Raw genomic sequence first — 23,914 nt, 5'->3', positions numbered from 1 at the left:
AACAATTGAATGTTTCATCTTATCCTGAATTCTCACTCAGAAAGCATCCAATACCAGATGCTTTAGAGGGCCGTGTAACCCCTGGACTCTTTCTCTTGTTCTCTCTACACCTATGGTAATTGGCAATACTACACTATGGAGAAAATTTCTTCCTGACCCCAGCTGGTAACCAAATTATGCCCTAAAGCATGAAGATTGGCATATTTTAAAGTTTATTGTAGCTAAGATGGCGAAAAGGAGATGTTTTTCATATTAATGTGCTTACTAGATTGACCTAAATAATAGCTTGAATAATAAATTCCACAAATTACTCAATAACTTATTTGGCAAAATTACAATGACAGATGAACATTTTAATCTTTTTAGTGTTGATCTCCACATTTGGCAATTGGTTCTTATTCTTTAAACTATTTCAAAAGATGATAAGAAAAACAGTCCACAGTCCACAATTGTTCAAGACTTGAACTTTGTATAAAGGTATAATTGGTAAAACTTACATTAATTGGTTATGAGTAAACTCTGAATTTGCTGGGTTTTGGCCATTTGATATTCCGAAGGCAGGCAGAATTTGAAGCCAAAATCATTATTGGCAAATTAAAAATACATTATGTAAGGTAGGTTCTGAATAAATTCACACAAAATTCAGTTTCCCAAACCAGCTACATTGATGCTGTTACTCTCTTCAGTGATTCTCATAATACCATGAACAACTTCAAATTTTAAAAAGTTAGAGTGTATAATTATGAAGGGCTTTCAAAATTAGAGTTGAAATGAAAGTACTCAATTACATAATTGAGTCAACCCATTTACTTAAGTTTAAGTAAGATTTAAATATTTAGTAATAATAAGCTGTATCAGTTACGTGTTGTTGCGAAATCTACCACTGTGAAAATTAGTGACTTAAAACAACTATTTTACCTCTTTATCGTTCTCTGGGTCAGCAATATGGGCAATTCATTTTAGTGGTTCCTTTGCTGCTAATTCTGCGTACTATCTGGTGACTATCCTTGGGATTGATGGTCTAAGACAACCTCACTCAAAAGTCTGGTTGTTGGTGTTGGCTGTCTGCTGGACCATTTGTCTCTAGTAGGATAACTTGGCTTCATATGTAGCAGGGTTCTAAAAGCAGGAAGAGATGAGGCCAGCCTGAATGTGACATCATTTTGCATGATGTCTCATTGGCCAAGCCAACATGGCTAAGCCATAGTCAATGTAGGAAAAGACTACATAATGGAGTTAATACAAACAGGTGTGATTTTTTTTGGGGGGGTACTCTAACTGTAATAATTTATCACATATTGCTATCCCAGGATTATCAGTTGGCAGAACCTTACCTTCCTGATTACTTAATACAGTGTAGCCATTACTATTGTGCAGAGTTCTGTAAGTCTGTAAGAAAACTGTAAATAACATAAAGATCAGTGAAGCTAATTCTTTATCCTTCTTTCTATACATTTTAAAGGTATAAGTCATTTGTCAGATATGTGATTTGCAAATATTTTCTTCAAGGCTGTAGTTTTTCTTTTTATCCTTTTAATAAGATCTTTCACAGGACAGAAAATTTTAATTTTGATAAAATCCAATTTATCAGTTATTTCTTTTATGAATTGTGTTTTGGTGTTATGTTTAAGAACTCTTTTTATACATTGCTAGATTCAAAATGTTCATACTTTGTCAAGAATTTTTTGCACTTAAGTTCATGAAAAATATTAATCTGTAGTTTCCTTCCTTTCTTTCTCTCTTCTTCTCTCCTTTCTTTTCCTTCCTTCCTTCCTTCCTCCCTCCCTCCCTTCCTCCTTCTCTCTCTCTCTTTCTTTCTTCCTGTATTGTTTTTGTCTGACCTTGATATCAGGATAATCCAGACCTCATAAAAAGAGGTGGAAAATGTTAGTTTCTCTTCTATTATCTAGAAGAGATTATGTAGAGTTTGTCCCAATTCTTATTTATTGTTTGGTGGATTCCTCCACTGAAGCCATCTGGGTCTACAGAGATTATTTTTTGTAAGTTTTTAATTTAGAAATTAAATTTCTTTAACAGTTATAGGGTGTTGAAACTGCCAGTTAAAATGCTTTGTCTTCTTTTCCTGTCAGTTCTATTCATTCTTGTTTCATGTATTTTGATGCTCCATTGCTTGGTGCATACACATGTTGGATCACTATGTCTTCTTGGTGTAATGACCCTTGTAATATGCTTCTTTGTTGTTGGTAAGGTTTTGGTGGGGTTTGTTGTTGTTGCTTGTTTGTTTGTTTGATTTTTTTTTTCTCGGAAGTCTACTTTACATGATATTAATAGAGCTACTCTTTTTAAAATTAAGTTTTGTATGGTGTATCTTTTTTCTGTCCTTCTAATCTGCTTATATCATTATGTTTGAAGGAACTTTCTTGTAGACATCATATAATTTAATCATTTTTAAATCCAGCCCACTAATTACTGTCATTTAATTAATATATTTAGAACAGTTACAATTAATGAAATTGTTGATATATTAGGAGATAAATCTTCTATTTTATTATTTGTTTTCTATTTGTTCCCTCTGTTTCTCATCCTCTTTTTCCTTTTCCTTTCCTTCTTATGGATTACTTGAATGTTTTTTAGAGTTTCATTCTCGTTATTTACAGTTTTTTAAGTATATATCATTGTATAGCTTTTCAGTGTTGACTGTAGGTATTAAAGTATATACATATATATCTACCATCACAGTCTACATACACCACAGTCTACTGGTATTGACATTTTACAACTTTGAGTAAAGTGTAGAAAATTACTTCCATTTAGGTCCTTTTACCCTGCCCACTTTTAAAATGTAATTTTCTTAATAAGTTTTTCTACATACTTTGAGCATACATCAAACAGCACTATAATTTTTGCTTAAACCATCAAATATGATTTTAAAAACTCATGAAGAAAGAACTCATAAAACTCAACAGTAAAAAACAAATGACCCAATTAAAAACTGGGCAAAAAAATCTGAACAGGGACCTCACCAAAGAAGATACAGAGACGTCAATTAAAAGTGCTCAATGAATATTGAGCATATTGATATTGAGCATATGAGAAGTGCTCAATATCATATGTTATTAGGTAATTTGAAATTAAAACAATAATGGAATACCACTACACATATATTAGAATGAACAAAAACTGAAACACTGACAATTCCAAATACTAGTGAGGATGTGGAGCAACAGGAACTTTTATTTATTGCTGGTAGGAATGCAAAATGGCTCAGCCCCTTGGGAAGACAGGTGATTTTTTAACAAAACTAAATATTCTCTATCTCTCAGATTTTCTACATAGACAATTATATCATCTGAACAAGTTTTATTTCTTCCTTTCCAACCTGTATATTTTAACTTCCTTTCATATCTTACTGAATTTTCTAGGACTTCTAGAAGGTGCTGTAAAGCATATGTGAAAGGGGACATCCTTGGTTTGTTCATGATCTTAGTGAGAAATCTTCATGTTTAGTTGATATTAGTTGTAGGTTTTGTGTAGTTTTTCTTTTATCAAGTTAAGGAAGTTCTTCTTTATTCCTAGTTTGCTGAAAGATTTATCATGAATGGGTGTTGTATTTTGTCAAATGCCTTTTTGCATCCATTGATATGATTATGTGATTTTTCTTCTTCAGCTTTGAAGTGATGGATTACATTAATTGATTAATTGATTTTCAAATGTTGAACCAGCTTTGTGTACCTGGGTTAAATCACACTTGGTCATGGTGTATAATTATTTTTATGCATTGTTGGATTCAATTTGCTAATATTTTGTTGAAATTGTTTTCATTTATGTTCATAAGAGATATTTGTCTGTAGTAGTTTCCTTTTCTTGTCTTTGTCTGGGTAAAGCTGGCCTCATACAATGAGTTAGGAAATATTCCCTCTGCTTCTGTCTTTTGGATGAGATTGTAAGAATTGGTATAATTTTTTCATTAAATATTTGGTAGAATTCACCAATGAGCCCATGTGAGCCTTGTGCTTTCTGTTTTGGAAGATTGTTAATTATTGATTCAATTCATTTAATAGATGTAGGCCTATTCAGATTGTCTATCTCTTCTTGTGTGAGTTTTGTCAAATTGTATCAAGAAATTGGTCCATTTAATCTAGGTTATCAAATTTGTGGGCATAGAATTGTTTATAATATATATTTATTATATTTTTATGTCCTTGGGCTCTTTAGTGATGTCCATCTTTCATTTCTGATATTGATCATTTGTGTCTTTCTCTTTTTCTTAGTCTCACTAGAAGCTTATTGCTTTTATTGGTATTTTCAAACAACCAATATTTTCAAAGCTTTTGGTTTTGTTGATTTTCTCTGTTGATTTCCTACTTTCAGTTTCATTGATTTCTGCTCTAATTTATTATTTATTTTCTTTTGGTTACTTTGCTTTAATTTGCTCTTCTTTTTCAAATTTCCTAATGTGGAATCTTAGATTATTGATTTTAGATATTTTTTTCTTTTTTAGCCTGCTCATTCAATGCTATACATTTCCCTCTAAGCACTTCTTTCACTGCATCCCATAAATTTTGATAAGCTGTATTTTTGTTTGCATTTAGTTTAAAATATTTCTTAATTGCTCTTGAATTTTCCTCTTTGATTCATATGTTATTTAGAAGTATGTTATTTAATCTCCAAGTATTTTGGGATTTCGTGCTATCTTTCTTTTATTGATTTCTAGTTTAAATTCACTGTGATATGAGAAAATACAGTGTATGATTTCTATACTTTTAAACTTGTTAAGATGTGTTTTATGGCCCGGAATATTGGTGACTGTTCCGTGTAAACTTGAGAAAAATGTACATTCTACTATTGTCAAATGGAGTACCTATAGATGTCAATTATATCCAGTCAATGGTTAGTACTGTTGAGTTCAGCTATGTCCTTAGTGATTTTCTGCCTGCTGGATCTTTCCACTTCTGATGCAGGGATGTTAAAGTCTGCAACTATAATAGTGGATTCATCTATTTCTCCTTGAAATTCTAGCAGTTTTGCCTCATATATTCTCTAGTTAGATGCATACATGTTAAAGATGGATTCACTTTGTTGTACAACAGAAACTAACACAGTATTGTGAAGCAATTATACTCCAATAACGATCTATTAAAAAAGAAAACAGATTGTTATGTCTTGGAGAATTGACTCCTTTCTCATTATGTAATGCCTCTCTTTGTCTCTGATAACTTTCCTTGACTGAAGTTCACTCTGTTGAAAATTAATATAGCTACTCCCACTTTCTGTTGATTAGTGTGAGTATGGTATATATTTCTCCATTCATTTACTTTGAATTTATATATTATATAGTATATAGCTATATAAGTATAATCTTTATATTTAAAGTGAGTTTCTTATAGACAACATAGAGTTGGGTCTTGTTTTTTATCCACTTTGACAGTCTCTGTCTTTTAATTGATGCATATAAACCATTGATGTCCAAAGTAATTACTGATATAGTTGGATTAATATCTACCATATTTGTTATTGTTTTCTCTTTGTTGTCCTTGTTTTTTATTTTTGTTTTTGCCTTCTACTCTTTCTACCTTTGTGGTTTTCACAGAGCATTTTATATGATTCTATTTTATTTCCTTTTTTAGCATATCCATTATACTTTTTAAAACTTTTTTAGTGTGTGACCTAGAGTTTGCAATATACATTTACAAGTAATCCAAGTTCATTTTTAAAAAACACTGTATCACTTCACAGTAGTGCAAGTACTTTATAATAGCAAAATAATTCTAATTCCTCTCATTCTTTGTATTGTTGCTGTCACCCATTTCACTTACACATAAGCATACAATAAGTATACAAAATTTAATATATTGTTATTATTTTGAATAAACTGTTTTCTATTAGATCAATTAAAAATAAGAAAAGCAAAAGCTTTTATTTTACTTTCACTTAATTCTTCTCTGATGCTCTTTCTTTATGTAGATCTGAGTTTCTGACCTATATCATTTTCCTTCTCTCTTAAGAACTTCTTTTAACATTTCTTGCAAGGTAGGTCTACTGGCAACAAATTCCCTCAATTTTTGCTTGTCTGAAAAATCTTTATTTCTCCTTCACTTTAAAGGATAATTTCAGAGAGTACAGGGTTCTAGGTTGGGTTTTTTTTTTTCTCTCAACACTTTGAATTTATTTCTTTTTTTTTTTTTGCGGTATGCGGGCCTCTCACTGTTGTGGCCTGTCCTGTTGTGGAACACAGGCTCCGGACGCGCAGGATCAGCGGCCATGGCTCACGGACCCAGCCACTACGTAGCATGTGGGATCTTCCCAGACCGGGGCACGAACCCGCATCCCCTGCATAGGCAGGCGGACTCTCAATCACTGCGCCACCAGGGAAGCCCAACACTTTGAATATTTCACTCCAGTTTTTGCTTGTGTGTTTTCTAAGGAGAAGTTGACATAAATCTTGTTTTTGCTCCTTTGTAGGTAAGATGTTTCTATCCTATGGCTTCTTTCAAGATTTTTCTTTGTCTTTGATTTTCTAAATTTTGAACATGATATGCCTAGGGGTAGTATTTTAAACATTTATCCTACTTGATATTCTTTAGCCTTCTTGGATACATGGTTTGGTGTCTGACATTAATTTGGGGAACTTCTCAGTCATTATTGCTGCAAATACTTCTGTTCCTCTTTCTCTTCCTTCTCCTTCTGGTATTCCCATTACATGTATGTTATACCTTTTGTAGTTGTCGCATGAGTATTGAATATTCTGTTCTGGTTTTTTCAGTCTTTGCTTTCCTTTTCATCTTTGGAAGTTTCTACTGTCATATCCTTAAATGCAGAGATTCTTTCCTCAGTTATGTCCCATATGCTAATGAGCCTATCAAAGTCTTTCTTCATTTCTGCTACAGTGTTTTTGATTTCTGACATTTCTTTTTTAGAATTTCTACCTCTCTGTTTACATTATCCATCTGTTCTTACATGTTGCCTACTTTTTTGTACTAAAGCCCTTAGCATGTTAATTGCAGGATTTTTGTGTTTTTTTAAATTCCTGGCCTTATAATTCCAACATCCCTGCAATATTTTATTCTGACTCTGACACCTGTTTAATCTCCTCAAACTGTGTTTTTCACCTTTTAGTATGCCTCATAAATATTTTTATTGTTGAAAAGTGGACATGATGTATTTCATGAAAGAATCTGCCTTAAGAGGTCTTTAGCAATATAGTGGTAAACTGTGGGAGTTAAGGGACAAATTTTAAAATCTGTGATTACCCAGTCTTTTGGTGAGCTTAGGTCTCTGGACTGTGAACTTCACACCTTCTTAATCTCCACTTCCACATACTCTAGGTGGGACAGGATGGCTAGGTGGGGCTGAAGTTGTATATTTCCTTCTCTCAGGAGGTTAGGATCTGGTAAAATAGTTTCTTCTGAGGGAAGTTCTTGTTAAGAATAACAGAATGCTCCAGTGTATTTTAAAATGGCCACTATCCCCCTACCTTTGCCAGAAGCAGGAGGGAATTTGTCTCTGATTATTCATTATGAGAACCTGGTAGAGCTCCTGGAGGTAAGATGCATGAAAGTGGGAGGTCCCTATAGGTCTGTGTACCCTTAGAGCTTTTAACTTGCAGTCTTATACTCCCTGAGCTTCCAGCAATTCATCAATTACAGTTTAGGTTTTTCTACCATACTACTGGTTCCCAAGGAGATTTCTGCTTATGGATTTCTGCTTGAGTAAGTTGTGATTCTCTGTATCTGCCTGTCTCTCTCTTCAATTTGAGGGGCAAGAATTTGCCCTGTGAGAGGTCTTTTTGACAGATCTAAGAAGAGTTGTTTATTTTTCAGTTTGTTCAGCTTTTCACTTGCTTTTAGGAAGGAGTGGCTACTTCTAAGCTTCTTACATTTGGACCAGAAGTCACACACTTTTGTTTTGTTTCTGCCATTGGTATAGTGGCATTAGTGAAGTGTTTTTCATCTCAATAAAACAGAAACAATTCACAGAGAAAATAGGTTTTGAGGTGAGCTAAGGCAACAAAGTTTTGAAAATTCAGTGGTTTTATGCTTAAATATTAAACTGCATTTTGAAAAGGTCAACCTATAAAAGGAATATTAAACAACCAACTTTGTATTATAAATTCTGTAAATCTTGGATAGAATTTAATGATATCTTTGCAAGTGGGTATTACACCTGTTAATTAAAGTTGAAAAAATAACCAGCATCCTTATTATTAGTATCTATAAGTAGCAATTCATCTGCTGGGTATCCCAGGCATATATATTTAAAGCACAATGTGCTACATAAAATCAATAATAGTTTAATTAGCATCTGATGGGAGTGAGCAATTTAACTTCAATTTACAGCATAAAGCTTAGGTGTGGTGAGCTCATTCTATTATAATAACGAACAGTAAATCAACCACTGAATAAAAAATAAGAGTAGAGGAAAACAGTCCACAAGTTTGGTAATCTGTAAAGCTACTACATCCCAATAAAAATGTATTCTAATTTTTAATTTCAAAATACATTTGTCATTACATGGTAGTGCTTATGGGAAGCTAAAACCTGAAGTCTAGTCTAGTTCTAGGCATAATGAGAAAAAAGTAATCACATTAACAGCAGTTGGTCTTACCCATCTGACTTCAAACCAATTCTGATTTTTATAAAATTGTCCAGGTTACCAGATGTTGGGGAAAATTCTCTGTAGTGTTTATATCTCATACTCAGGAATCAAGATTATTTATGTCCTTTTTTACCTCCTTGATGTATTTAAAACTACCTCATACATTATTTTGTTGGTCTCCAAACTGTCTCAGTGGTTTTTAAATGTGTTCTTTATCCTTTTAAATAGCTCTTGTGGTGTTTGTTTTTGTAAGCTCACCTCACTTTTATAATAAATACTGTCAACTTGTACAGTTTGGAAAAAAACGGAAAATGGGGGAGACCTTCAAGATGGTGGAGGAGTAAGACGTGGAGATCACCTTCCTCCCCACAAATACGTCAGAAATACTTCTACATGTGGAACATCTCCCACAGAACACCTACTGAACACTGGCAGAAGACCTCAGACTTCCCAAAAGGCAAGAAACTCCCCACGTACCTGGGTAGGGCAAAAGAAAAAAGAATAAACAGAGACAAAAGGATAGGGACGGGCCCTGCACCAGTGGGAGGGAGCTGGAAGGAGGAAAGGTTTCCACACACTAGGAAGCCCCTTCGCAGGTGGAGACTGCAGGTGGTGGAGGGGGAAAGGTTCGAAGCTGTGGAGGAGAGCACAGCAACAGGGATGCGGAGGGTAAAGCGGAGAGATTCCTGCACAGAGGATCGGTGCTGACCAGCACTCACCAGTCCGAAGGCTTGTCTGCTCACCCGCCGGGGCGGGTGGGGACTGGGAGCTGAGGCTCGGGCTTCGGAGGTCGGATCCCAGGGAGAGGACTGGGGGTGGCTGCATGAACACAGCCTGCAGGGGGTTAGTGCGCCACGACTAGCCGGGAGAGAGTCTGGGAAAAAGGCTGGAGCTGCCGAAGAGGCAAGAGACCATTGTTTCGGTTGCGCGAGGAGAGGGGATTCAGAGCACCGCCTAAACAAGCTCCAGAGACTGGCGAGAGCCGCGGCTACCAGCGCGGACCCCACAGGTGGGCATGAGACACTAAGGCTGCTGCTGCCGCCACCAAGAAGCCTGTGTGCGAGCACAGGTCACTATCCACACCTCCCCTCCCGGGAGCCTGTGCAACCTGCCACTGACAGGGTCCCGCAATCCAGGGACAACTTCCCCGGGAGAACACACTGTGCGCAATCAGCTGCTCCTTTAACCCCGTCCTGTCTGGGCGGGAACAGACGCCCTCAGGTGACCTACACGCAGAGGCAGGGCCAAATCCAAAGCTGAACCTCAGGAGCTGTGTGAACAAAGAAGAGAAAGGGAAATCTCTTCTGGCAGCCTCAGGAGCAGCGAATTAAATCTCCACAATCAACTTGATGTACCCTGCATCTGTGGAATACCTGAATAGACAACGAATCATCCCAAAATTTAGGTGATGCTCTTTGTGTGATTTTGTCTGTATAGCTTTGCTTTTACCATTTGTCCTAGGGTTCTGTCTGTCGGTTTCTTTTCTTTTCTTTTTTTTTAATACAGTTTTTGGCACTTGTTACCATTGGTGGATTTCTTTTTGGTTTGGCTGCTCTCTTCTTTCTTTCTCTCTTTTATTTAAATTACTTTAAATTTTTAAAATAATTTTCTTTATTTTAATAACTTTATTTTATTTTATTATTTTTTCTTTCTTCTTTTCTCCCTTTTCTTCCAAGCCATGTGGCTGAGAGGGTCTTGGTGCTCCAGCGGCTATCAGGCCTGTGCCTGTGCCTCTGAGGTGGGAGAGCCAAGTTCAGGACACTGGTCCACCAGAGAGCTCCCAGCTCCACGTAATATCAAATGGTGAAAGCTCTCCCAGAGATCTCCATCTCAAGGCTAAAACCCAGCTCCACTCAATGACCAGCAAACTACAGTGCTGGCCACCCTATGCAAAACAACTAGCAAGACAGGAACACAACCCCACCCATTAGCAGAGAGACTGCCAAAATCATAATAAGGTCATAGACACCCCAAAGCACACCTGATGCAGTGCTGCCCACCAGAAAGACAAAATCCAGCCTCATCTATCAGAACTCAGGCACCAGTCCCCTCCACTAGGAAGTCTACACCACCCACTGAACCAACCTTAGCCACTAGGGGCAGACACCCAAAAAAATGGGAATTATGAACCTGCAGCCTGTGAAAAGGAGACCCCCAAACACAGTAAGTTAAGCAAAATGAGAAGACAGAGAAACACACAGCAGTTGAAGGAGCAAAGTAAAAACTCACCAGACCAAACAAATGAACAGGAAATAGGCAGTCTACCTGAAAAGGAATTCAGAGTAATAATAGTAAAGATGATCGAAAATCTTGGAAATAGAATGGAGAAAATACAAGAAACGTTTAACAAGGACCTAGAAGAACTAAAGAGCAAACTAACAATGATGAACAACACAATAAATGAAATTAAAAATTCTCTAGAAGGAATCAATAGCAAAATAACTGAGGCAGAAGAACAGATAAGTGATCTGGAAGATAAAGTAGTGGAAATGACTACTGCAGAGCAGAATAGAGAAAAAAGAATGAAAAGAATTGAGGACAGTCTCAGAGACCTCTGGGACACATTAAACGCACCAACATTCAAATTATAGGGGTCCCAGAAGAAGAAGAGAAAAAGAAAGGGACTGAGAAAATATTTGAAGAGATTATAGTTGAAAACTTCCCTAACATGGGAAAGGAAATAGTCAAGTCCAGGAACCACAGAGAGTCCCATACATGATAAATCCAAGGAGAAACATGCCAAGACATATATTAATAAACTATCAAAAATTAAATACAAAGAAAAAATAAAAGCACCAAGGGAAAAACAACAAATAACATTCAAGGGAATCCCCATAAGGTTAACAGCTGATTTTTCAGCAGAAACTCTGCAAGCCAGAAGAGAGTGGCAGGGCATATTTAAAGTGATGAAAGGGAAAAACCTACAACCAAGATTACTCTACCCAGCAAGGAACTCATTCAGATTTCATGGAGAAATTAAAACCTTTACAGACAAGCAAAAATTAAGAGAATTCAGCACCACGAATTGAGCTTTACAACAAATGCTAAAGGAACTTCTCTAGGAAAGAAACACAAGAGAAGGAAAAGACCTACAATAATAAACCCAAAACAATTAAGAAAATGGTAATAGGAGCATACATATCGATAATTACCTTAAATATGAATGGATTAAATGCTCCAACCAAAAGACACAGGCTTGCTGAATGGATACAAGAAATGAGACCCATGTATATTCTGTCTACAAGAGACCCACTTCAGACCGAGGGACACATGCAGACTGAAAGTGAGGGGATTGAAAAAGATATTCCATGCAAATGGAATTCAAAAGAAAGCGGGAGTAGCAATTCTCATGTCAGACAAAATAGACTTTAAAATAAAGACTATTACAAGAGACAAAGAAGGACACTACACAAAGATCAAGGAATCAATCCAAGAAGAAGATATAATAATTGTAAATATTTATGCACCCAACATAGGAGCACCTCAATACATAAGGCAACTGCTAACAGCCATCAAAGGGGAAATCGACAGTAACACAATCATAGTAGGGGACTTTAACACCCCACTTTGACCAATGGACAGATCATCCAAAATGAAAATAAATAAGGAAACACTAGCTTTAAATGATACATTAAACAAGATGGACTTAATTGATATTTATAGGACATTCCATCCAAAAACAACAGAATACACTTTCTACTCAAGTGCTCATAGATTTTCTAGGAAAAATCATATCATGTGTCACAAATAAAGCCTTGGTAAATTTAAGAAAATTGAAATTGTATGAAATATCTTTTCCGACCACAATGCTATGAGTCTAGATATCAATTACAGGAAAAAATGTGTAAAAAATATGAACACATGGAGACCAAACAATACACAACTAAATAACCAAGAGATCACTGAAGAAAGCAAAAGATACCTAGAAACAAATGACTATGAAAACACGATGATCCAAAGCCTATGAGATGCAGCAAAAGCAGTTCTAAGAGGGAAGTTTATAGCAATACGATCCTACCTTAAATAACAAGAAACATCTCAGATAAACAACCTAAACTTACACCTAATGCAATTAGAGAAAAGAACAAAAAAAACCCAAAGTTAGCATAAGGAAAGAAATCATAAAGATCAGATCAGAAATAAATGAAAAAGAAATGAAGGCAATGATAGCAAGATCAATAAAACTAAAAGCTGGTTCTTTGAGAAGATAAAAGAAATCGATAAACCATTAGCCAGACTCATCAAGAAAAAAAGGGAGAAGACTCAAATCAATAGAATTAGAAATGAAAAAGGAGAGGTAACAACTGACACTGTAGAAATACAAGGGATCATGAGAGATTACTACAAGCAACTCTATGCCAATAAAATGGACAATCTGGAAGAAATGGACAAATTCGTAGAAAGGCACAACCTTCTGAGACTGAATCAGGAACAAATAGAAAATAAGAACAGACAAATCACAAGCACTGAAATTGAGACTGTGATTAAAAATCTTCCAACAAGCAAAAGCCCAGGACCAGATGGCTTCACAGGTGAATTCTATCAAACATTTAGAGAAGAGTTAATACCCATCCTTCTCAAATTCTTCCAAAATATAGCAGAGAGAGGAACACTACCAAACTCATTCTACAAGGCCACCATCACCCTGATACCAAAACCAGACAAAGATGTCACAAAGAAGGAAAACTACAGGCCAATATCACTGATGAACATAGATGCAAAAATCCTCAACAAAAACTAGCAAACAGAATCCAACAGCACATTTTTTTTTTTTTTTTTTTTGTCGTACAAGGGCCTCTCACTGCTGTGGCCTCTCCTGTTGCAGAGCGCAGGCTCCGGACGCGCAGGCTCAGCAGCCATGGCTCACAGGCCCAGCCGCTCCGCGACATGTGGGATCCTCCCGGACCGGGGCACGAACCCGTGTCCCCTGCATCAGCAGGCGGACTCTCAACCGCTGCGCCACCAGGGAAGCCCCTCCAACAGCACATTTAAAGGATCATATGCCATGATCAAGTGGGGTTTATCCCAGAAATGCAAGGATTCTTCAATATATGCACGTCAATCAGTGTGATAAACCCTATTAACAAATTGCAGGAGAAAAACCATATGATGATTTCAATAGATGGAGAAAAAGCTTTTGACAAAATTCAACACCCATTTATGATAAAAACCCTCCAGAAAGTAGGCATAGTGGAAACTTACCTCAACATAATAAAGGTCATATATGACAAACCCACAGCCAACATCATTCTCAATGGTGAAAAACTGAAAGCATTTCCACTAAGATCTGGAATAAGACAAGGTTGCCCACTCTCACCACTGTTAGTCAACATAGTTTTGGAAGTTTTAGCCACAGCAATCAGAGAAGAAAAAGAAATAAAAGGAATCCAAATCAGAAAAGAAGAGGTAAAACTCTCACTGTTTGCAGATGACATGATACTATACATAGAGAATCCTAATTATGCTACCAGAAAGCTACTAGAGCTAATCAATGAATTTGGTAAAGTAGCAGGATACAAAATTAAGGCACAGAAATCTCTGGCATTCCTATACACTAATGATGAAAAATCTGGAAGAGAAATTAAGGAAACACTCCCATTTACCACTCGACAAAAAGAATAAAATACCTGGGAATAAAGCTACTTAAGGAGACAAAAGACCTGTATGCAAAAAACTATAAGACACTGATGAAAGAAATTAAAGATGATACAAACAGATGGAGAGATATACCATGCTCCTGGATTGGAGGAATCAACATTGTGAAAATGACTCTACTACCCAAAGCAATCTACAGATTCAATGCAATCCCTATCAAACTGCCAATGGCATGTTTCCCAGAACTAGAATAAACATTTTCACAATTTATAATGAATCAGAAAAGACCGCAAATAGCCAAAGCAATCTTGAGAAAGAAAAACAGAGCTGGAGGAATCAGGCTCCCTGACTTCAGACTATACTACAAAGCTACAGTAATCAAGACAGTATGGTACTGGCACAAAAACAGAAATATAGATCAATGGAACAGGATAGAAAGCCCAGAAATAAACCTATGCACATATGGTCACCTTATTTTTGATAAAGGAGGCAAGGATATACAATGGCGAAAAGACAACCTCTTCAGTAAATGGTGCTGGGAAAACAGGACTGCTACATGTAAAAGATTGAAATTAGAACACTCCCTAACACCACAGACAAAAATAAACTCAAAATGGATTAAAGACCTAAATGTAAGGCCAGACACTATAAAACTCTCAGAGGAAAACATAGGCAGAACACTCTGTGACATAAATCACAACAAGATCCTTTTTGCCCCACCTCCTAGAGAAATGGAAATAAAAACAAAAGTAAACAAATGGGACCTAATGAAACTTAAAGCTTTTGCACAGCAAAGGAAACCATAAACAAGGCGAAAAGACAACCCTCAGAATGGGAGAAAATATTTGCAAATGAAGCAACTCACAAAGGATTAATCTTCAAAATTTACAAGCACCTCATGCAGCTCAATATCAAAAAAACAAACAACCCAATCCAAAAATGGGCAGAAGACCTAAATAGACGTTTCTCCTAAGAAGATATACAGATTTCCAACAAACACATGAAAGGATGCCCAACATCACTAATCATTAGGGAAATGCAAATCTAAACTACAATGAGATATCACCTCACACCAGTCAGAATGGCCATCATCAAGAAATCTACAAACACTAAATGCTGGACAAGGTGTGGAGAAAAGGGAACCCTCTTGCACTGTTGGTGGGAATGTAAATTGATACAGCCACTATGGAGAATAGTATGGATGTTCCTTAAGAAACTAAAAATAAAACTAGCATACGACCCAGCAATCCCACTACTGGGCATATACCCGGATAAAAGCATAATTCAAAAAGTCATTTACCACAATGTTCATTGCAGTTCTATTTACAATAGCCAGGACTTGGAAGCAACCTAAGTGTCCATCGACAGATGAATGGATAAGGAAGATGTGGCGCATATATACAATGGAATATTACTCAGCCATAAAAAGAAACGAAATTGGGTTATTTGTAGTGAGGTGGATGGATCTAGGGTCTGTCATACAGAGTGAAGTAAGTCAGAAAGAGAAAAACAAATACCGTATGCTAACACATATATATGGAATCTAAAAAAAAAAAGTGGTTCTGTAGAACCTAGGGACAGGACAGGAATAAAGTCGCAGATGTAGAGAATGGACTTGAGGATGCAGAGAGGGAGAAGGGTAAGCTGGGACGAATTGAGAGAGCAGCATGGACATACGTATGTCCATATATACTTCCAAATGTAAAATAGATAGCTAGTGGGAAGCAGCCGCATAGCACAGGGAGATCAGCTCAGTGCTTTGTGACCACCCAGAGGGGTGGGATAGGGAGGGTGGGAGGGAGACGCAAGAGGGAGGGGTTATGGGGATATATGGATATGTATAGCTGATTCACTTTGTTATAAAGCATAAACTAACACACCATTGTAAAGCAATTATACTCCAATAAAGACGTTAAAAAAAAAACAAACGGAAAATGAAACAAAACAACAACAAAACCCTTTGTTTTACAACTACCTTAAAAAATGTGGAATCTCAGGAAGATGAGATAAGTGAACGTAACTAAGTTTCTGATATTAATTTTTTTCTGGGTCAGGTTATGTCTATAACAAACTTTTAGAGCTTGCATTTTTTTCTTACATATACCAACCTATGCATGTATTTTCCAACATCAGTTTAGATCTTGTTTCACTATTAGAGCTTCAGAAATCAATGAAGTTATGAGTCGGGAAAAAGGTAGGGTTTTATTTTTAAATAGAAAGTGAGAGATTATTTTAGGTATAAACAGATGTGAGGGAAAAGAGTGTAAAACATGAAATCACAAAGAGAATATGCATTTGGTATGTGCAAAATGACAAAGCAACAAAATTAAACAAACAAAAAGAAGCAAAGAACAAGAGTGCACCTGCTCTAAAACCGCATAGCAGGGTAAGTCATGTATTAGATTGTAGACTAGGTAAATTTAACCTCCCTAATTCAAAGCCTCAAATTCTGCATTCTTTATTTTTTTGCTAGAGCCCTTTTTTGCTCATTTGTTTCCTTGTGCCTTTATGTTATCTCTTCCTCACACGTATGTTCTTGAGAAATTTTCTTTTGCTTTAAAAAACAAAAATGAAGCCTCTTGTATGAACTGTAACTGTAGATTTTTCTTTTACTTTCCATTTTTTAAGCATGTATTTTCTATAGACCACACTGCATGGTTCAGGTATCCTCTTACCATGGTTTCATGGATGTCACGTATTGTCTCTTACTAGGAAATTATCCCTGAGGACAAGGCCCAAGTTTACTGCTTTCTTTGAAACTTCAAAGTATTCATCTGCTGATGTATTAACTCAATAGGTACTCAGTAAATTTAATTGGTTGAATAAATGAGCCAATGAAAGGGATGCAAATTCTTTTACCTTCGTTAAGAATGGTTAATCTATTCTTGCTTAGGATCTGTTTAAATTGCTATAAGGGCATTTGGTGGGGCTGTTTGTTAATCTAACTTGCTTTTTGTTTGTAGAACCTATGGAAGTTGGCTGATTAGCTAATAATGATCATACTTTGCAATATACTTTTTGGACACAGGATTAGACATCCAGTTTGGCAATTACTCAGTGACTATTCAAGTGACCTATATTTTTTACATTAAAAACATATGGCTAAAGAGAGCAGTAATGACCATCATGGAAATCTGCCTTGTTTACTTGGTGGAGATGGCCCAATTCAAATTAATTAAAGTTATTAATGTTGTGAGTTTCTCCTTTAGCCTTGGCCATTATTTTAAGTCAGAAGAATACTACCAAGCAAGAGTGTATATTGAGCAAAACTTTAATTAATACACACACACACACATACACACACACTAATCTTCCTTTTTAAAGTTTGGTTTTAAAACTTTACCATAATGGAAAACAATACTTTAGCTAAAAAGCAAAATGCTAAAATATCTTATTATGCTTATTTTGCCTCAGGTAACATATTTATTTTAAAATTCATGGGATACATGAAAGATGTATTTGGCAAGATTTTTGTCTATTAAAATCTGCAGTTCCAAGGCAGTGTTTTAATCCTATTAAAGCTAATTGAATGGATTCTACAGGCTTTGTCAGTAAGGTGAAGTTCAAGTTGTAACTAGTATTAAAGGAAGAAAAATGTAAGAATCAAATAGTAACGTGTAACTTCTGCCATTTATTCTTTCCACTTGAACCTAGGGCAACGTGCAAGAGTGCTTTCTGAGTTCACAGGGCAGTTCGTTGGAGACACTGGATGAGATCTGATCTCTGAAAGGACAATTAGTAGGTAAAAAAGGCCCCTGTGTTTGGAAGTTTAAATTATGTCTTTATGGGTCCAGTAGCTCTACTGGAGACAAAGGTCTGACAGTGTTTCCATTAAAATACCACTTTCCAGAGCAAACACTGTCAGTGTAAAAATTTGCTCCGGGCTAAAGTTGGCATCAAGATTCTAGCCTAGAAGCTATTTTGTTTCAGAAATTCATTTGGGCCAGTTTAGTTTAATGGTTAAAGGGGATAAATATATGTGTCCAATTGCTTTTTATTTTAGTGAAGTTATGAAATATCTTTTATCAATGCCATGTGCAACTGGACAGTTTTTTTCTATACAACTAAACAGACTGGTTTATAAAAAGAACAGTTTGGAATGAAGCACATTTTCAGTCTTGGATGATTTTGTATATTGGGCTAAAGGATTAGTGTTCTTGTTTATTTTTATTTTTATTTAAAAAAATTCATGTTGAAGGTGTTTCTCCATTTAGAATGCAACTCAGTCAATTTTGACATCCATTTTGAAGCTAAATATCTTTGAGTCTGTGTTCTTATTCTCCCATGGAAAGATTTTGTATACAAATAATACTGATTTTTAATAGCAGAAACATTACCAATGTTTATGGATTGCTTATATTAAGAATCTCATGTTAGTGATGACCTGAGGGAAAAACAAATTGGGGGAAAATACAATCGTAAACTTTTATGTGAAAGGCAGGACGATTAATTTATTTCACCATTTACACAGTATTTATTTTTATTTAGGATCTTACATTATTTAATAGGTTTTACAGCAACTGGAAGCTTTGTATAGTCTAACCTGTAAGATTTTAGAAAGACCAGTTTTCATGCTAACACTATTTCCCACTGTATTATTCCATGTTCTTCACACAATTCTGATCTATATAACGAATTTTTCTGGAGGATTTTTTTATGCATAAAGTCTTGCAAAAAAGAGTATTTTCTGTGTATTCTCTTTTAAGTCCACAATTCAGATCTCTAGAATAGCCTCTGATCTTTTAACATCACATGACTATTGGTAAAACATTTTTGAGCATCTGCAAATTATGTATGTCTTATTATATAAATGTCTTATTATAAAAATGTATACTGGTAATATTATACTAATATACTTCAGATAAAAATAGTTTTATCTTTGAGGAAAAAAAGCAGTAGTAAAAATTCTAGTGCTTTCTCCTTCCACCCCAGTGATAAGACCGCACCTTGAAGACAAGCACCCTTGATATCTGGAAGAAGTCATATTGGTCCTCTGAGGTTTGGAACTTCTTCCCAGAGGGCTAGATTTATGTAATCCAAACCTTGACATGAGTATTCCTTGAAATTTCCAGGGATACTGGCTAGCAGAATAGGGAGAAGGACTTACCCTCTTCATTTTAAAATCAGCTTCTTCGTACATTCTTATCTGTGTGCATCCTTCCACCATAGCTAGTGCTTGACATCTACCTAAATCAAGGCCCAGCTTCAATAATCCTCCTTCAGAGATACTTTGCTTAGTCTTTTTCACCCTCAATGGGAATTAATATCTCTTCTCCTAAATCATCATTTTAATCTCTATTTTAAGAGTAATCAAAGCTGCCTTCTATCAGTTTCAAAATATATATATCTATATTCCTCAGTTCACTTGATTATTTTTTAACCTATAAGGCTAGTGTATATTTCATCATTATATCCTCATCAATGTCAGTGATTGTGATTTGTACCTGATGGTGGTTCAGTAAATACTTTTGGCTGACCTCTTGCTCAGGCTACTACAAAAACTTTTAAGTGGTCTCCTTGCTTAAGAGTCCACCCTCTGCCATCATCTTGCATATTGTGACACATAACATTCCTGAATTAGAGGTCCAGTTGTGTCATTCTTCTACTAAAAAGTTTCATTGGCTACTCTTCCAAATAAGTGTTTACTCTTCATCTTTGTATTGTAGGTCTTAAATAGTCTGGCCCATTCCTACCTTTCCAATGTTACTTCTTTACTACTTTTTGTGTACCATATTTTCAGGACCAGGTATGATACTCACTGTTCATCACATATGCTTCAGGCTTCTCTGTGATAAATACTATAGAGTAATTATAGGTTCAGAGGATAGAGATCATTTCCAGTTACTATAGATTTAAGCAAATACATGCCAAAATCATAATGAAATATTGATCTGATGATAATGCACTGTAGTGTGGTAAATTTGTAGTTGGCTGGACATCTACAACAAAGAGATTAATAATGGAAGGAAGTAAGCAACTTTTCCAAGTTTGTACAATCATTAGGTGAAAGAACTGAGACTTGGACCCAAGGCTGACTGTGTCCAGAATTCTTTTACATAACTAATACATTTCCCTCTCTGTCTCTCCCATTTTCTCCCACCCTTCTCACTCCCATCTCTCTGTCTGTTTCTATTACATACATATATACATATAATATATATATGTTTCTTTATTCATATTTTAGGTGAAAATACTAAAGGCATACATATTTCAATTATCTTGAACAATTGGCTAAGATGAAAAGTAACTAATACAAATGTTAAACTTGTCCCTTAATTTTTTTAAATCAACACTGAAAGTACAAAATTGTGTAGACACTTTAATATTAAATTATGTGAAAAAGAAAGTGGTTTTAGCTGACCACAAAAAAAAAAAATAACCAAGATTTATCTAAACCTTCCTGTGTACTAGGGATTTTTCTAAGATTTTTTATATATTGTTTCAATTGATCTTTTCAACAAGCTCAGTAAGTGGATACTGGTCTGATTTCCACTTTACATATAAAGAAACTGAGGAACACAGATGTTCACTATTCTACCTCATTCTTTAGTTTTCCAGTGCCCAGTTTTGGAGATGTATCAGTGATTAAGGCAGCTACTTTCGTCAGAGAGCTGGCAGTCTATTTGGAAAGACAGAGGAAAAAGGGAGAATTACAGGACAGTATGAAAAGTTCCATAATGGGTCAGCCCACAGTTCTATAGAGATAGCTATGGGTGAAGGTGAGAGTGGTTATCCAACCCAGGTTTTGAGAACACGAGAGAAAGCTTCCCACATAAATTTATCCCAAAGTTAAAATCTGGTAAATGAGAGATAGATAGCCTGGAGCAGTAGAGGGTGAGGAAATAGTGCTCCTGGCAGAAGGAGCAGCAGGTACAAAAGCTCTGAGGTGAGAGAAATCATGAAGAACTTGACAATAAAGTCATATAAAGCATCGTGAAGGAATAAATATAGTATCTCAGAGACTGGATTTAAGGGAATTGTGATAGCAAGTATTTTTTGAAGGACTGTTGTAGAAAGAAAATAATCTTCTTCCACATTTTTCCAAAGGAAGAATGAGAAACAGAAGTTAAGATGTTAATTACCATGTTAGAATGTGGTGATTTACAGTTTAAGATTAAAAATAAACACTTAAGCTATTAGATTGATCCAACAGCAGAATGGGTTTGAGATCTCTGTTACTGGAGGCATTTAACAGCAGTCTGAAAAATTTTCCTTTTTCAGGAATAATCAAAGCTTATATTTTTCTTTCTCTCACTGGGAAGGAACTTAGAATGTTCTCAAAGATACTTTCTACCTCACCCACCCCTGAAAACATTACTAGATTGGAAAGTGTGCTGTTTAGAAAAGGACAATGGAATGTAGCACTCTAAGTTGCTGACTACAGAATCTATAGAAAAGGGGATATATCTGATAATACTTGAAGTTCAGTTTGTAAGCAGTCTTACGGTTCATGGATCAAAGCCCTATGTACTTTGGAGAAATAGTGAAAGAATATAAAATTATGGTCTTTGTTGTATACAATTTCAGTTTAGATATGAAGAGTAGGATATATTACAGACAACACTAGTCAATATTTTTTAGGATTCTAGACATTCTATTTTGATAGGGTATTTGTTTTGGAGGGTCCTAACATTAATGCAATTTTAATTTTTAAAATTTTCATCTGAAATAGTCCCTTAAAAGAGAAATAATTTCATGTGAAATATGAATGGTTTAGTACAATATTTAAACACCATTTTAGGTTCTGAAGAACCTAGGGGCAGGACAGGAATAAAGACACAGACATAGAGAATGGACTTGAGGACACAAGGAGGGGGAAGGGTAAGTTGGGAAGAAGTAAGGGAGTAGCATTGACATATATACACTACCAAATGTAAAATAGATAGCTAGTGAGAAGCAGCTGCACGGCACAGGGAGATCAGCTCGGTGCTTTGTGTCCACCTAGAGGGGTGGGATAGGGAGGGTGGGAGGGAGACGCAAGAGGGAGGGGATATGGGGATATATGGATACGTATAGCTGATTCACTTTGTTATACAGCAGAAACAAACACACCATTGTAAAGCAATTATACTCCAATAAGGATGTTAAAAAAAATTAAACACCATTTTAAATATAGTTTATGTTGAATAAATGTATTTTAAGAACAGTTTTATTGATATAAAATTGAGGACCCAAGGGTGTGAGTTGGAGGTCTGGAAATTTATAACATTGGCTGAGATGCCTTCTCTTCTTTGACCTCTAACTGATTATGGATCATGTACCAAAGAGTTTTGCCATAAAACTCCCAGTGATGGTTCAAATAGTGGCAGATTAAGCCAGATAGTTAATGAATTTACCAATGGAAAATAGCTCAAATATTATTGTTGCTGCTCTAAGGATGTCACTTCACCTCTTTTACAGCATTTGGCAGATTCAGAACTATCTCACTCATACATCCAGAGGGGATATATCAGAAGCATACCTTGTGAGATATGAGGAAGCAAATGTGGAGGCAGAAATTACATAACTAAACAGTTTCCAATCTATATCAGTTCAAGCAGTTTACTAGTAGCTTATAAATAGGGGAGGGAAGTTTAAAATCATGAGTTGGCAGTACATTCTGCTTTCTCTCTTTCCTATGGAATGCTGAATTATCATTCTTCTAGAATCTGATTCCTAAAAATAAAATGCAATGTTCGTGAAGTATTGATATTGTCACCCTGCATTTGCTAACACTTCATTGCAGGACAATGAATTTATTGTGTCTTATAGAATTACAACTTCGGAAAAAGTGGAGAGGGTAATCGTAAAGAAACATTCAAGATCTTAAAAAATGAGGACAAGAGCAATTGAATGGTCATTTGGAGTTGGCCTTTTTTCAATTTCCCTGGTCCTAAATGTGGCATCATTATTTTAGGATAGTACCCATAACATGACTAGCCAGAAATAGAGAGAGGAAAAATATTTAGTTTGACAAACTGCGCCAGGGGAGATGAAGGGGTTTGGAATGAAGCAAATAAGTTCTTTGAATTCTGCAGGGGGCAAGAGGGAGTTAAGGGGGTGCTAACATCAATCTAGAGCGCCCCTCTTTACTTCAAATGTGGAACTTTGAGTTAGATGAAAATCATTAGAATGAAACTACATTTTAAAACTATCATTTACCTTTCATTTATATTAAGAAAAAAGAGCTTAATACCTTAATGTATCATGAGTGAAAGAAGTTAAATTTAAAAGAGAATAATTGGCATTCTAAAAATTAGAAATAGGCAAGTCACAGACTCTGAAAAATGTATTTTTGCAGATGTTATGTAAGAGTCAATTAATTCATGGAACTATTTTTGCCATCCTAGTGTTAGTGTTACAGCATCTTATGAAAGAGAGGTTAAAATGATACATTTAATAACTTTGGAATCATGGTTGGTTATTTTTGTGTTAGCTTTATTAAAAGGTCAATCTGAAAAGTTCTGTCATTGATAGGACTGTGAATGAACTAACCAAACACATTTAATACAGGGTTGCAGCTAAAGGTGACATCTATGTAACTCTGAATGAATGATTGGTATAACTTCACTGGCACTAATCATTTCATTTTGGCTTCATCTTGGGCTTGTATTATTCTTGTGACATTTAATAAAATCTATAAACCAACTTAAAAAGCTTATTCAACAATTATGTACTTTGGGCTTTTAAACGTATTTTATTTAAGCCAAGAAGTTATTGGCCTCTTCTTTTGACACAATTGCTTTGTGGAGTGTAGGATTCTATCATCTGTTTAACGGAGATT

General features: G+C 35.6%; 1 protein-coding gene across 3 annotated transcripts in view; it reads left to right on the top strand.

The window, feature by feature from the left end:
- Nucleotides 1–23,914, top strand: part of TFEC (transcription factor EC) — a 675,276-nt gene that overhangs the window by 529,305 nt on the left and 122,057 nt on the right. Inside the window, exon 1 of one of the 3 annotated variants that reach the window (XM_082845897.1) lies at nt 17,841–17,893. The exons of the other annotated variants lie outside the window; for them this stretch is intronic. The gene's annotated coding sequence lies outside the window, so the exon portion shown is untranslated. Of the gene's footprint in view, nt 1–17,840; nt 17,894–23,914 lie in introns of those variants that run through there. 3 annotated transcript variants of the gene reach the window in all.

The sequence above is a fragment of the Leucopleurus acutus genome (genome assembly GCF_964270905.1).
Source record: "Leucopleurus acutus genome assembly, chromosome: 9".
Lineage (NCBI taxonomy): Eukaryota > Metazoa > Chordata > Mammalia > Artiodactyla > Delphinidae > Leucopleurus > Leucopleurus acutus.
Note: the sequence above shows the minus strand (reverse complement) of the source record. Positions and strands in the feature narration are given on the sequence as shown.